Genomic DNA, 14,331 nt, shown 5'->3' with positions numbered 1-14,331 from the left:
CAAACACACACACACACACTCTCTCTCTCACACACACACACACTCACACACACACACACTCACTCACACACACACACACACACACACACACGCACCCTGATAAAAATGCAAAAAAAAAAGAGAGAAAAATCATGTAAATGGTCTCAAATTATCAAATGATATTAAGAAAAGCTATACTAGTATCCCAATGATAGTAAAACACCCTTGAATCACACTAAATTTAAGTAAATATCAATTGTTTTTATGTTCTACAGAGAAAATTTCACATGTGTTTGTGAGGACAAACATTATTAATAAACAAATACAAACACTCATATTTGTGCTTGATAATCTCTGTGTGTGGGTTACTCAAGTAAAATTTTGTGTAAATCTTGTTTTTGGAAAATATAGTAATTTAAATCAATTTTTTACCCAAATGGCAAACAGTTTCTTCTCGTTTTAAGCATAAAGCTCACAGAATTGTGTTCAATTTATGCTTAAAACAAGAAATAAGTGTCAATCCAATACGACTAGCCTCTATTTACCAATATCTGCAGTACAATCTGTGTTATTTTAGTAACACTGAATCTACTATTACAGTCATTGTTCATGTTTGGAATTTTATTTGTAGATTTTCTGTTTTCACTATAATTTTAATTAAAGTTTTAAAAATGTTGTTGTGCTTTTGTCATTTAATTTTTTTTAAAATTTAAATTTAATAATTTTTATTTACCAGTTTTCGTTTTATCAGTTTTTATTTTATTTCAATTAGCATTTGTTTTATTTCAAGAAAAAAAAAGTTAATTTTATGGTTTTAGTTTTAGTTAACCATAACAACCTTTCTCATAGTAAGATGGACTGCTGGGCAAATAACATTAATATTGATGTACATAATATTCATAAGCCATGCAGATATGTTTTATAACTACCTGCATTTCCGGCCTTGCGACCAGCAGCACAATATTCCTGCTTTCTTCACTGGAGAGAACAGCCACCGCTTCCTGTCTGTCCTGAACGTCCCGCCCATTTATCTGTCAATCACACACATCAGCCAATGAGACGCAGCCTTACATTATTACACACCAACAACATGATGTTCTTGCTCAGTATTTCTGTCTTGTTTTCCAGTACAAATATCTAAACATTCATAAATCAATATAAATTGACTGGAAATGCAAAATGACTGAAGATAATTAGCCTAGATTTCTGCTGAAGAGTTTTTGCTGAAAACAAGAAAAAATATCTGTCAGTGGTCAGAAAAATAAATTAATATAATTCTTAATTCAAAGGGGAAACAAGATTGTATTTCTGACCCCCCTTGGTAGATATTTATTTCTTGCTTTTTAGCAAAATCACTTAATTTGGAATAATTTTTTAGGAAAAAAAAAAAAAAAAAGATTTTACATCTTTATATCAGCATCTTCAGTAAATGGAGCTTGATTTAAGAAAGTTTAGATATTTTTACTGGAAAACAAGACAAAAAAAAAAACATTTTTTCAGTGTATTAAACTCTAACAGGCAATAAATAAATAAATAAATTTTTATCAAAACATATCAAAACATTTTTCAACCATGATGCATTTACTTGAGATGCAAAATGACCTAATTTATTGTCTTGTTTTCTGAAGAAGAAACAAAGTATCAAAATTAGTTTTATGCTTAAACCAATTACAAGTATTTGCTAATGGGGTCAAAAAAATAATAATCTTGTTTTCCCTTTGAATTAAGTTTATTTTTCTGACCCAATTGGCAGATATTTGTTCTTGTTTGAAGCATAAACTCAGTCATTCAGCATCTCCAGTAAATTGATATTGATGAATAAATGTTTGCGGAGGATTTTATTGGAGAGCGTCTCAGAAACACAGGAACTCCTCGGGATGTTTTCCTGGACCCCTGCTCTCCTGCAGGTCCTGTAGCTGGCGCTCTGGCCGCAGATGAAGTTACCTGTAAAATACGGTCGCCTTCTCGGATTCGACCGTCTCTCGCCGCGATGCTGTTCGGCTCGATCTGAGAATGAAAGCAGAATATTCCACATTTGAATATTTCACGTTTGAACTTGATGATGTAATTTAGAATTATGGACTCAGGATCTGATTGGCCAAGGCTTCAAGACTCCAGCCAATCCCGTGCTCCCCTGTGATCAGAACACTTTAGTGCCCGCCCACTTTTTCATACTCATTTTTCTCATAAAGATTTTTAAAAGTCTTTGTTTAAGCGGTACAAGCCGTGAACCAAAGCAACGAGAATCACAACATTACAAACATTCATTTGAATATCTGATATCACGGCTCTCTGCTCTTCAATTGTATGGAGAGATTTTAATAAGCCTGTAAGCGCTGACGGATCTGTATTCACACGCAGACGATGAATTTGAGACGACACACACAAACACTCACTAAAATACCTCTCTATATGAGTGTGTGTATCTATCAGTCTAATATAATGCTCCAATTTTTACTGTATTTCTGATCAAATAAATGCAGCCTGGGCAGAATAGATTCTATCAAAAACATTACAAAACCTTGGTTGTATGGATGTATATAGAGCGGGGCTAGTCGTCACACAGTCCATATCCCAGCAACTATCATATTTAGTTAATTCAGATTGTTTTTCATGTACTTTTTTAAATTAACGACAGCAGGATCATCCCATTGTGACAACTTACCACATATAATGTGACAACATGCCCCGCTGTAGCGCTCAAAGTGTGTTAAATGGTTTGAATGTTTTCAATGCCAATATTTCACAATTTTTACTGTATTTCTGATCAAATAAATGCAGCCTGGGCAGAATAGATTCTATCAAAAACATTTCAAAACCTTGGTTGTATGGATGTATATAGAGCGGGGCTAGTCGTCACACAGTCCATATCCCAGCAACTATCATATTTAGTTAATTCAGATTGTTTTTCATGTACTTTTTTAAATTAACGACAGCAGGATCATCCCATTGTGACAACTTACCACATATAATGTGACAACATGCCCCGCTGTAGCGCTCAAAGTGTGTTAAATGGTTTGAATGTTTTCAATGCCAATATTAATGTTCAAAAACTTTATTTTCCTATAGTGAAAACTTCAAAGTTTGTGTCAATCAATAGAAACTGACCATATTCACTGGAGTGAAGTGTGACAACTAGCCCCGGTCTCTCCAACACAGTAAATGAATTCATAATTCAGTATCAAAGACATTTTTTAAAGGGTTTTATGATCAAATGTCCGACTTCATGATCAAAACCACATCTGAGGGTTATGTATGAGTGGTTATGTTGCTCTAATGAAGGTTTATAACCAGGACTAGCAGGAGGTTTGCTTGGGTTCCTCGTGCTTCATGTCAGTGTCTGAGACTGATGTTGGTGCCTCACCTCGCTGATGTAGATGGCGCTGTCCTCCTCATCGTCTGTTCTGTAGCACAGCGTGAGGCCCAGCTTCTCCTGACGGCTCACTCGACGCAGCTCAACCTCCTGCAGAGAGAAGAGACAGACACACATCAGTGAGCAGCACTGATCGTAATATGGACTTTTGCATGGATCGGCTTTGGTTTAAAGACGCTTTAATGTTGTCAATGCTAAAGGAGCATCAGTAAAGAAAAATGCACTGAAAAACATTTGGTGTAGGATTTACTTTAAACAATAAATACATTTTCACTCTTTTTTTGTGTAGAACTTTGCACCTTTTTTATGATTTTTAATTTTTTTTGTGTTTTTGGTGTAATTTTTTTGATGTAGGATTTAACCATTTTACAACATAAAACAATTTAAAACTTTTTTAATGTGTTTTCTTGGTGTAGGATATGCTTTTTTATTTATTTATTTATTTTCACATTTATTTCACAAATAATTACAAAGAAATAGCAAGAATCACATTGAATTAAACGTGAAATTTTGAAGTAGAAATACTGAAATAGTATTTTATGACTAAATAAGCATTTTAAAACACTACAATAATATTTCTTTAGACTAATGATTTTTTTAAAAGTGTGTAATATTTATTCAGCTGCTCAATCAATATTATACAATGTAAAAAATGATCCAGTGTCTAAAGTAAAATAACTAAAAATATTTAATGGAGATAAATGGAGTTTTTAGAAAGCTTTTCCTGTTGTGAAAAATTTTCCTGTCATTTAAACATTTGCTGAATTTATTGAAAAAATGACCTGGATGTTATATTAACCATAGTGTAGCAATATAAAGTATATGCATTATTTCTAAACACCCTTTTTGGATGATTTTGAATGATTTTATTTCATAAGGGCCGTGATAACTATGGAAGGTATCTAAGATCTATTAACAAAGTTAAAGGTATGTTTATTATTCAAAAAATCCCATGAAATAGTAAAACAAGATTTACATGTTTTAACTCTTTTAGATTAAAAACATACATTTTGATTAAAAACATCTTGAGACCATTTTCTATGTTCAAAAATCAGAATTTTAATATAATTTTTTTTCATAGGCTCCTTGTAGGGTTGAAAATTTAAATCTTAAATCATGTTAATGTTGCATAGAAAGACAAAACATCCCGAAAATAGAAATAAGGCTGAAAATGGACTCTTCACGTCTTCAGCGCGTCAAACACAGATCAGCGCGTTGAAGCCTCTTCTGAGAGAATCAGGCCATTAACTATGCACAAATCTGATGTTTCTTTTGTAAATAAGTTTGTAATTATGTGAATGAGCATTCATTTATTCAGTCGCTCGGTGAATCCCACGCGATACGGATGAAAAATTCATGCAGCGTTTCTTGAGAGTCATTGACAACATGAGCTCAATAACTCAACCAAACAATCAGATGAGTCAATTCAATGAACAAAAACAAAGCAAGCAGAATCGGGGTATTTGAGAGACGCAGGGTGTCCCAGCAGGTGAAATACACGCATGACTCACAGAGGAGACTGAAAATCCATATTTCATCCGCAGAAAAACCTCCAGAACAAAAGCAGAGAAACACTCAATAACAGTAATGAAAACTGCACTGGAAAAAAACATGTGGGATTTACTTATTTACTTTGTCGTGTGCATTCATTCATTCATTCATTCATTCATTTATTTATGTGTAATTTTTTGTTGTAAAAAAAATATATATATATATTTTGGTGTAATGATTTCATGTAGGATTTACTTTAAACATTTTTTACATTTATGTTTGGTGTAATTTTTTGCTCTAGAATTTACTTTGCATTTATTTATTTAGTTGTAATTTTTGGGGTAAGATTTAAATTAAACAATTTTATTCTTTTTTGGTGAAGAGTCTACATTAAAAGATTACTTTTAAAAGTTTTTTGTGTGTAGAATTTACATTAAACCTTTATTTATTTAGGTGTATTTTTTGTGTAAGATTTAATTGAAACAATTTTATATTTTTTTGGTGTATTGTTTTGTGTAGGATTTACTTTAAACATTTATTTTATTATTTATTTATTTATTTATTTTGGTGTAATATAAGATTTGAATTGAACAATTGTATTTATTTATTTATTTTTTGGGTGTAATATTTTGTGTAAGATTTACTTTGTGTGTGCAGGATTTACAAACAAACAATAAAACAATTAATTAATTAATAAATTTTCACTCAAATATTGCTATAATATTTCACAAATAATTACAAAGAAAGAGCAAGTATCGCACTGAATTCAATGTGAAATTTTAAACTAGAAAGAAATAGTATTTTCTTCTATTACATGTTTTTGTGGTCAGAGAGGAGTCAGAGAATCCATATTTGATGCACAGACGTCCGGTGTCTGAATGATTACACAGAAAAACCTCCAGAACCGAAGCGGAGAAACACAGTGAGAGTCACTGGTTAGAGCCGCAGAGCACACTCTCCTCCAGAAGAGCCTCGGGCCGCTGATCACACACACAGAGAAACAGTCCTGTGATCGACATCTCAGAGTCGTGTGTTCAGTCCTGCGCTTCCTTCCTCAAGCATCACATCACTCGACTGTAATATGATTAGAGCTCCAGAACGAAGCGTGAAGATCGCAGTGCTCTGCATTAATGACTACAAACACACACACAAACCTCCCTCAGCCGACACACACGCACATTCATTGCATTCAAGCATTCATAAGAATCAAGCCCGCTCCTTCCCACAATGCCTCTGACTCAGACTCGCTTCAGACTGAGTTTATCATCTGATTCATTACACACACGCTTCTGACTCTCAGTTCAGCGCTGGGGATTGCATTAGCATCGTTTACGGCAAAACCTGGGTAGTGCTCTCCTGTTTTCCAATATTCAAGCATTCTTACATCAAGATACCAACATGATTTCAGATTTGAAGTCTTGTTCACTGAAAAATGCATCAAAATTAAATCAGTTTTTGCTTAAAACAAGAGGAAATATCTGTCAATGGGGTCAGAAAAATAATCTTAAATCAAAGGGAAAACTAGCTTATTTTTCTTACATTGGCAGATAACTTTTCTTTGAATACATTTTTCAGAGTAACTTGCTTCTGACGTAAATGTAACTTGATGCGCTGTTTTCTGGCGTTCTCTCGCCTCTCTGCACTGTAAATATTAATTGAACACTGGTGTCTTTGATCATGTTTGATGTTTTATAAACGCAATAATCCTGTGCATGTGATTTTACCACGTTTAAGGGGATCTTAGGCTTGATGTTAAGTGTAAAACACGGTAAAACATGGTAACACAGCTCTAACCCAGCTAACAAGGAACATTCTCAGAAGGTTCTTGCAAAGTAATGAACAAATGTAACGTTAATAGAACGTTTGTTCAGAGTCATCTGCACAAAAACATTATTTATACCTTGTTCGTGGAAGGTTATATTTCTGAAGCATTTTAGTTGGACGATTATGCAGTGTTTTTTAAATGTTACTAGTTTTGCTTCAGAACGTTCAGAGAACATTTAAATATAACATTTGCATAATGTTTGCAACATTCTAAAGTGGAATGTTCCCTTAAAGGGACAGTTCACCCAAAAATGAAGATTCTGTCATCATTTACTCGCCCTCCGCTTGTTTGATACCTGTAAGACTGACTTTCTTCTGCTGAACATGAAAGAAGATATTCTGAAGGATGTGGTTGACAGTAGCCATTGACTTCCATTGTCATTTTCCCCCATACTATGGAAGTCAATGGCTGCCAGTAACTGTTTGGTTCCCAACTTCATTTAAAATCTCTTCTTTTCTGTTCAACAGCTACAAGAAACTCATACAGGTTTGGAACAACTAGTGACTGATTTTCTTTTTTTTTGGGTGAACTATTCCTTTAACACTCGCATAAGCAAAAAAACAAGGTTTTCATAACTTGATGGGAACGTTAGCAGAAGGTTCTGGGATCAAACGGGAATCGCTGCGGCTCAGGGAGCGCTGACTCAGGAGGCAGTCTCACCTCATACTCAAAGTCATGGGTCCTCTCGAGGTCCGCTGGTGTGTTGGAGAGATACTCGCTGCCCTGGAGGTATTCCTGATCCGTGGTGTGCAGAGAGAGACAGCTGACGAGAGAAGGAGCACACATCACTGAGAAACACACATCTGATACTCAGACACAGGGTTATAACATTTTACACGGCAAAACATTCAAATATCAAAACGTTCTTAAGTCAAAATACATCTACTTGAGAAGCAAAATTAAGATATTAAGTCTTGTTTTCTGAAAAATGCATCAAAAAAATGCATTTGTTTTCCCTTTCAATTTAGATTATTTTTCTATTTGTTCTTGACTTTTGTTATCATAATTAAGAGTTTAAATTTAGGATCTAAAATCTGAATTGTGAGATACACTGCAAAAAATTATTTTCTTACTTCGTATTTTGTCTTGTTTTCCAATACAAATATCTAAACACCTTTTTATTACCTTTTTTATTTTTTATTACACTGGCAGAAACATGCACACAAAACACAATACCAAGTTATAAATTCAGAGTTGCAAGAAAAAGAGTTTACAATTCTGTTTTTTTTTTTTTTTTTTCAGAAATGTGTCAGAAAAAGTCATTTTAATTAAAATACATTGGACGTTTTAACCCAGTCGGTGGAATTGTCAGACGGTCCCTTGGGTGCGATAGCGCGTCAAAGCTTTCTCCGGTTTAAATTTGCAGCTACAATACACATAGGCTTAAATTCAGAGTTGCAAAAAAAAGAGTTTTTAATTCTTTTTTTTTTTTTTTTTTTTTTCAGAAATGTGTCAGAAAAAAGTCATAACTGTGGGATTAAAAAAAAAAAGCTCAATTACTTTTTACATTTTTTTCATCAGTGGTGGAATAAAAAACGGATTACGGGACGTAAATTCAGAATTCTAAGGAAGAAGTCAGAAGTGCAAGATTTACACTCGAGTTTACTTGAGTTTACTTCTCACAATTCAGACTTTTTTCTCAGGATTGTGGAAACAGAACAACAGAAATGCAGGATTTAAACAGAACTGCGAGAAAAAAGCCAGAATTGTCAGATGAAAAGTTGCAATTACCTTTTTAATCATTTATTCCAGCAAACAAAAATATGTTCTAAGAATGCTTTGGTAAAGTTCCCATAAACGTTTTATGAATGTTCCCTGAGCGTCCAGTTTTCTAAAACGTTTTTTCTTTGTCATTCGAATGTTAAGGAAACATTCCTTTTATAATTTTCCAAACATTACGGGAACGTTACTTTTGAATGTTCTTTGAACTTTCTGAAACAAGCAGTCAGTAATATCATTTAAAAACGTTTGTCTCATGCCGAACTAAAACATTTCAGAAACAATGTTCCATAAACGATGCATAAATAACATTTTAGGGCTAACATTTTGAGAAAGTTTTGATATGTTCTTCATCAGACTCATCAGAAATAGACATCGATGCATTAATATTTAATACTGTAACATTTTTGGTGAACTGTCTGTTGAGTCTATAAAGCCAAAGCATTGAGCAGATCCACCAGAATAACAGAAAGAGCAATCTACTGAACTGCAATTCAAAGGAATTTAACATGGGTGATGCATTCTGGGAAATGAAGTGCTCTTCCATCCCATTTATTTAACATGATGAAATATATAAACTAAATATATATGGGTAACATTTCAAACATAAGGATGAGGCTACTGTAAACAATCTATTTTTTAAAATGATTAATTCCTCAACGCTTTTGTCAAGAAAGACAAAGGAACTCAGAAAGTGCACATCAGCATCCGCCGCACTAAAGGGAATTTAGAAACAAAACGCAGGTGACAAAAAGAGCAGGTGACAAATTCTGAATTCTGAATGATCAACGGGCCATTGTGCGGCTTTAATCACCTCCTAACACGCTTTCAGCTCCCTTCCCAGCATGCACTGCAGCCGCCCTCCATCTCCTGAGGAGAAACCCTACGCTTCATCTCGTTTCTCCTGAGAGACTGAGGAAAGACGATCAAGCACACGAGCATCGCTTTGGAGGAAACCCTTCCCAGCTGACAGGGAACGTTATTCAATAGTTACATGAATGTTAGGACAAAACACTCTTAAAGTACTGTTTATGAAACATTCTTATAACTTTATTAATACAACTTTATCACAATAAATATTAGCTCTATATTCAAAATGTATTAATTTTGATATACGTTCTCATAAGGTTGAGAGAAAATGTTCTGAGATCAACATCCTTATGATGTTATTTGTACTTGAATGTCGTCAGAAACGTTTTTGTAACCTTTAAATAATGTAGTGATCATGACAAGAAAACTGGGCATTTTAATGTTCTTAGAATACTGAAAATAAACGTTCAAATAATGTTATGTTTTGGGTGAAAATAAAGTTAGTAGAATGTTGTAAGAAACGTTTTAATAACCTTTAAATTACGTCAAGAAAACTGGACATTTTAACGTTCGAATATAAAAAAATAAACGCTTCATTAATGTTACATTTTGGGTGAAAAAGAACATTTAGCAAACATTTTTGTAACCTTTAATTAATGTCGTAATCATGACAAGAAAACTAGACATTTTAACATTTGTAGAATATTAAAAATAAACAGTCAAATAACGCAATATTTTGGGTGAAAATAAACTTAGTAGAATGTTGTAAGAAACACTTGTAAATCACGTCAAGAAAACTGGACATTTTAACATTCTTCGAATACTGAAAATAAACGCTTCATTAATGTTATATTTTTGGATGAAAATAAAGTTAGTAGAACACGGTAAGAAATGTTTTTGTAACCTTTATGTAATGTTATAATCCCGAAAAGAAAATGCACATTTCAGCATTTTAGAAACATTCCCACAGCGTTCCCAAACAGCGTTCCCAAACAGCATTCCCACAGCGTTCCCAAACAGTGTTCCCAAACAGCGTTCCCAAACAGCATTCCCACAGCATTCCAAAACAGCATTCCCACAACGTTCCCAAACAGTGTTCCCACAGCATTCCCACAGCGTTCACAAACAGCGTTCCCACAGTGTTCCCAAACAGCATTCTCAAACAGCTTTCCTAGAGCATTCCCAAACAGCGTTCCCACAGCATTCCTAAACAGAATTCCCACAGAGTTCCCAAACAGCGTTCCCAAACAGCCTTCCCACAGCCTTCCCAAACAGCATTCCCAAACAGCGTTCCCACAGCGTTCCCACAGCGTTCCCAAACAGCATTCCCACAGCGTTCCCAAACAGCGTTCCCACAGCCTTCCCAAACAGCATTCCCAAACAGCGTTCCCACAATTCCCAAACAGCGTTCCCAAACAGCATTCCCACAGCATTCCCAAACAGCGCTCCCACATCATTCCCAAACAGCATTCCCACAGTGTTCCCAAACAGCGTTCCCACAGAGTTCCCAAACAGCGTTCCCAAACAGCATTCCCAAACAGTGTTCCCACAGCGTTCCCAAACAGCATTCCCAAACAGCGTTCCCACAGCGTTCCCAAACAGCATTCCCACAGCAAGTGTGTGGCTCACCTGTCCGACAGGAGGAAGGGGCAGAGATCCGGCACCGGCGGCGAGACGGGACGCAGTTTGGCCAAAGCCATGATGTGCTCGAAGGTGATCTCCGTCTGTGTGCACATGTCCTGCACCGACCCTTGACCCCGGGGCCGAGGGGTCCGCCGGAGCACCTGCACCACGATGGGGTCTTTAGCACTGCGCAGAGCTTCTGCCGCCTCCTCATGACTGGCTCTCGACAGATCCCTCCCGTTCACCTGCGGACCGTGAGACACGATGCTATGACTCACACAGAATACATGAACATCATGAACATCCTGCTAAACATCTGCTTCTGTGTTCCTCACAAGAAATACAGGTTTGGGCATACATTTAGGATTTACGTACTTGAATACATTTATTGCATATAAAATTTCCATGCATTTGGATTATGCTGTTTTAAACAAACTAATAAACTTCATGTGATTTATATTTGTCAGTCATTCATAAACGAAACTGGTCAGAATTCAGCACTCAAAAAATCATGGCATTTTGCATCCATTTGATTTTATTTAAATAATCGTTTTCTCAAAATGCATTTATTGAAATGGCTTAGAATCGGCATAAATCTGTTCACTGAGAAAGCAATGAAATTTATTCAGTTAAAAACGGTGTTACTTTAGAATCATTGAGATACCCTTATATATTTATTTAATATTTTGAATCATTTTTATTATTTTATTTTGTTTTCATTTTAATGTTAGTGATTTTTTTGTGCTTTTGTTATTTTTAGTAGTTTTTTATTTAAATTAATTTTAATATTTTTATTTTAAATTATTTTTTTATTTCAGTTTAAGTTTGAATTATTTTAGTACAATTAAACAATTAAAATGACAAGTGTTGCCTTTGCAGCTAGCTGAAATAAAAGTTCAGCTAAAAAGTTTTAATATTAGGTTTTATTTCAGTCAACATTTATTTAATTTCAAGCAAAGAAAATGTTTTTTTAAGGTTGTAGTTTTATTTTCAGTTTTAATTTGAGTTAACTATAATAACCCTGGTTAGCATGAACATGGTTAAATATGGCTAGTTGTGAAACAAACCACATTCAATTAAGTGAAATAGTATGAGACTGGAAAAAAAAGTATTTATTGATGATACATATATAAATTTGGTGATTGTGTATCTAAAACACATTCAGTTTATTAGTTCTATTGCAGAAATCTGACCTGTGTCATTGCCGTATGACTGACAAATATGATCACATTAAGTTTATTAGTTTATGTTAAAACTGCATAATCATAAACAAATGGAAATGTGATGCAATTCAAATACATAATCATAAGTTTTGGCCTATATACTCTATTTCAGGAGCACAGACTGAGCCGCTCCGTGTCTATTCGTCAGGAATCTGTAATTAACCACTCACGAATGAATTGAGTCTCACAGGACTAGAGGTGGAAAGTAACTAATTCTTCATTCTTAAATACTTTCGTTACAGTACTTGAGTACATTTTTACATTTTTTCTACTTTCTTGAGTATAATTAAATTGTGGTACTTTTACTTTTACTTGAGTAAAATAAAACTAAAATATTCAACTTCGCTACATTTATTTTTCACCAAAAGTGCAAAGTACAAAAAAAATAAAATAAAATAGACAAAGGAGGCGCAGATGGAGAAAAAGAGCGAGCCGGCGTTTGACGGTCACAGTGTATACAGCGCTCGGCTGGGTCATCATTTCAAACCGTTCATACAGACATAACAGACTGAAATCAAAACTCTAATGAGTTTACAGCTTTTAAAAGACACCGACTAAACATTTTGATTCTGATCTGTCTGAGTGGCTCTTGTCAACTTCCGAATCAACCAATGGGGTGAGAGTGGGCGGGACTATCTGCCTGACTGACCAATGACAGACAGGGGGCGTGTTCAGGAAACTTGACTTAAAACAATCCTATTTTAATCAATATTTATCATTGATGTATTAAAATAACTAAAGGTAGAACGGAAATAAAAATGAATAAAAAATATACAGACATATTCAAAATAATAGCAATAATAACATTTCTTATTTCCATTTAGTTTAACTTTATGTACCAAAATAACTAAAACTAAAACTGAAATAAAAATTAATTAAAACTATATAGACACAAAAACAATAAAATGTCTAAACACAAATTACTAAAACTAGAATTAAAATGAAAACAGAAAATATAAAAATAAAAGTAATTAAATATATTAAAAACTATTATAGTGTATCAATGATATTAAAATAAGAACATAAAAGCCTTTTTCAATGTGACTTTTGTTTTCATGATAATTTATCTTCTTAATTACTGTAATGAAATAAAAAAATATATAATTATAAAATTTAAGTAAATAAAATAAAATAAAGAAATAAATATAAAATAAAAATCAATAAAAATTAAATAATAGCAGTTAAAAAATTAAAGATTTAAGATAAATGTAAATATACTAATAAATATACTCAAGAATCTCAATGATACTAAAGTAAGAAAATAAATAAAGCCTTTTATAAATAAACAAACATTTATCTTCCAAATTGCAATTACTATTATGTAACAAATTAAATGTGAAAATAATGATCAAATGAATGTAAATAAAATAAATATAAATAAAAATCAATACAAATGAAATAATAGCAATTAAAAAATTTAAATGTTAAATTGGTTGAGTATTTTTGCACAATGTAGTATTTCTAGTAGATCTTCCTGACGGACCAATGACGAGGTTCAGGAAACACGACTGAAAACATCTGGCAGTGCATAGATGAAACACTTCACCTTTAAATCTATGACTATGTAATAATTTAACACACACAATTAAATATACAGCCTATACATATTTTCACATATTTCATATTTGATTTGAGGAATCGTTCATGTCTGGATCTTTTTTATAAAGGACTGTTTTCACTCAAATGAACGCCAGTGTTGAGAAAGTGAGTCTGGATTGATTTCAGTCGACAGCTGCTGTCGCTTCTGAAGATATTTTCATGACACACATTATACATGATATTATATATTATAGATATTTCCACAGACGAGCCTCTCCTGTGAAGCGCTGCACTCATCACCTGCACTGCCAAAAAGACCAAAACCAGCACAAACCTGCTTCATCTGTCAGAGAGCTTTAAACCATCAGCGTATACAGGCGTTAAACAACAACATATGGGTGACTATACTGCAGGGAACTAAAACTAACACTGTCAACACTTGTTTCTTCAAATAAAATATACTTTAACTGAGATTAACTTATTTTATTTATGATGCCAAGACAACATCTCTCCTTTTCATTTATTGCTTGATGTACTAAAATAACTATAAACTAAACCCAAAATAAAAATTAATCAACAGTATTTAGACATATTTATAAAAAAAACTAAAATAATAAAAATGTCAAAAACATTCCAAAGTTACTAAAACTTAAAATAATAATATTAATAATAATAATAATAATAATAATAAAAAAACAGAAAATATAAAAAAAGTATAAAATAATATAGACATATAAAAAAAATACGAA

General features: G+C 33.4%; 1 pseudogene; it reads right to left on the bottom strand.

Annotated features, from left to right (window-relative positions):
• The window catches only part of LOC107709762 (PDZ domain-containing RING finger protein 4-like), a 35,756-nt pseudogene that overhangs the window by 10,924 nt on the left and 10,501 nt on the right, over window positions 1-14,331 (bottom strand).

The sequence above is a fragment of the Sinocyclocheilus rhinocerous genome, unplaced genomic scaffold (genome assembly GCF_001515625.1).
Source record: "Sinocyclocheilus rhinocerous isolate Xijiao unplaced genomic scaffold, SAMN03320098_v1.1 scaffold1468, whole genome shotgun sequence".
Taxonomy (NCBI): domain Eukaryota; kingdom Metazoa; phylum Chordata; class Actinopteri; order Cypriniformes; family Cyprinidae; genus Sinocyclocheilus; species Sinocyclocheilus rhinocerous.
This window is presented reverse-complemented; position numbering and strand designations above follow the sequence as displayed.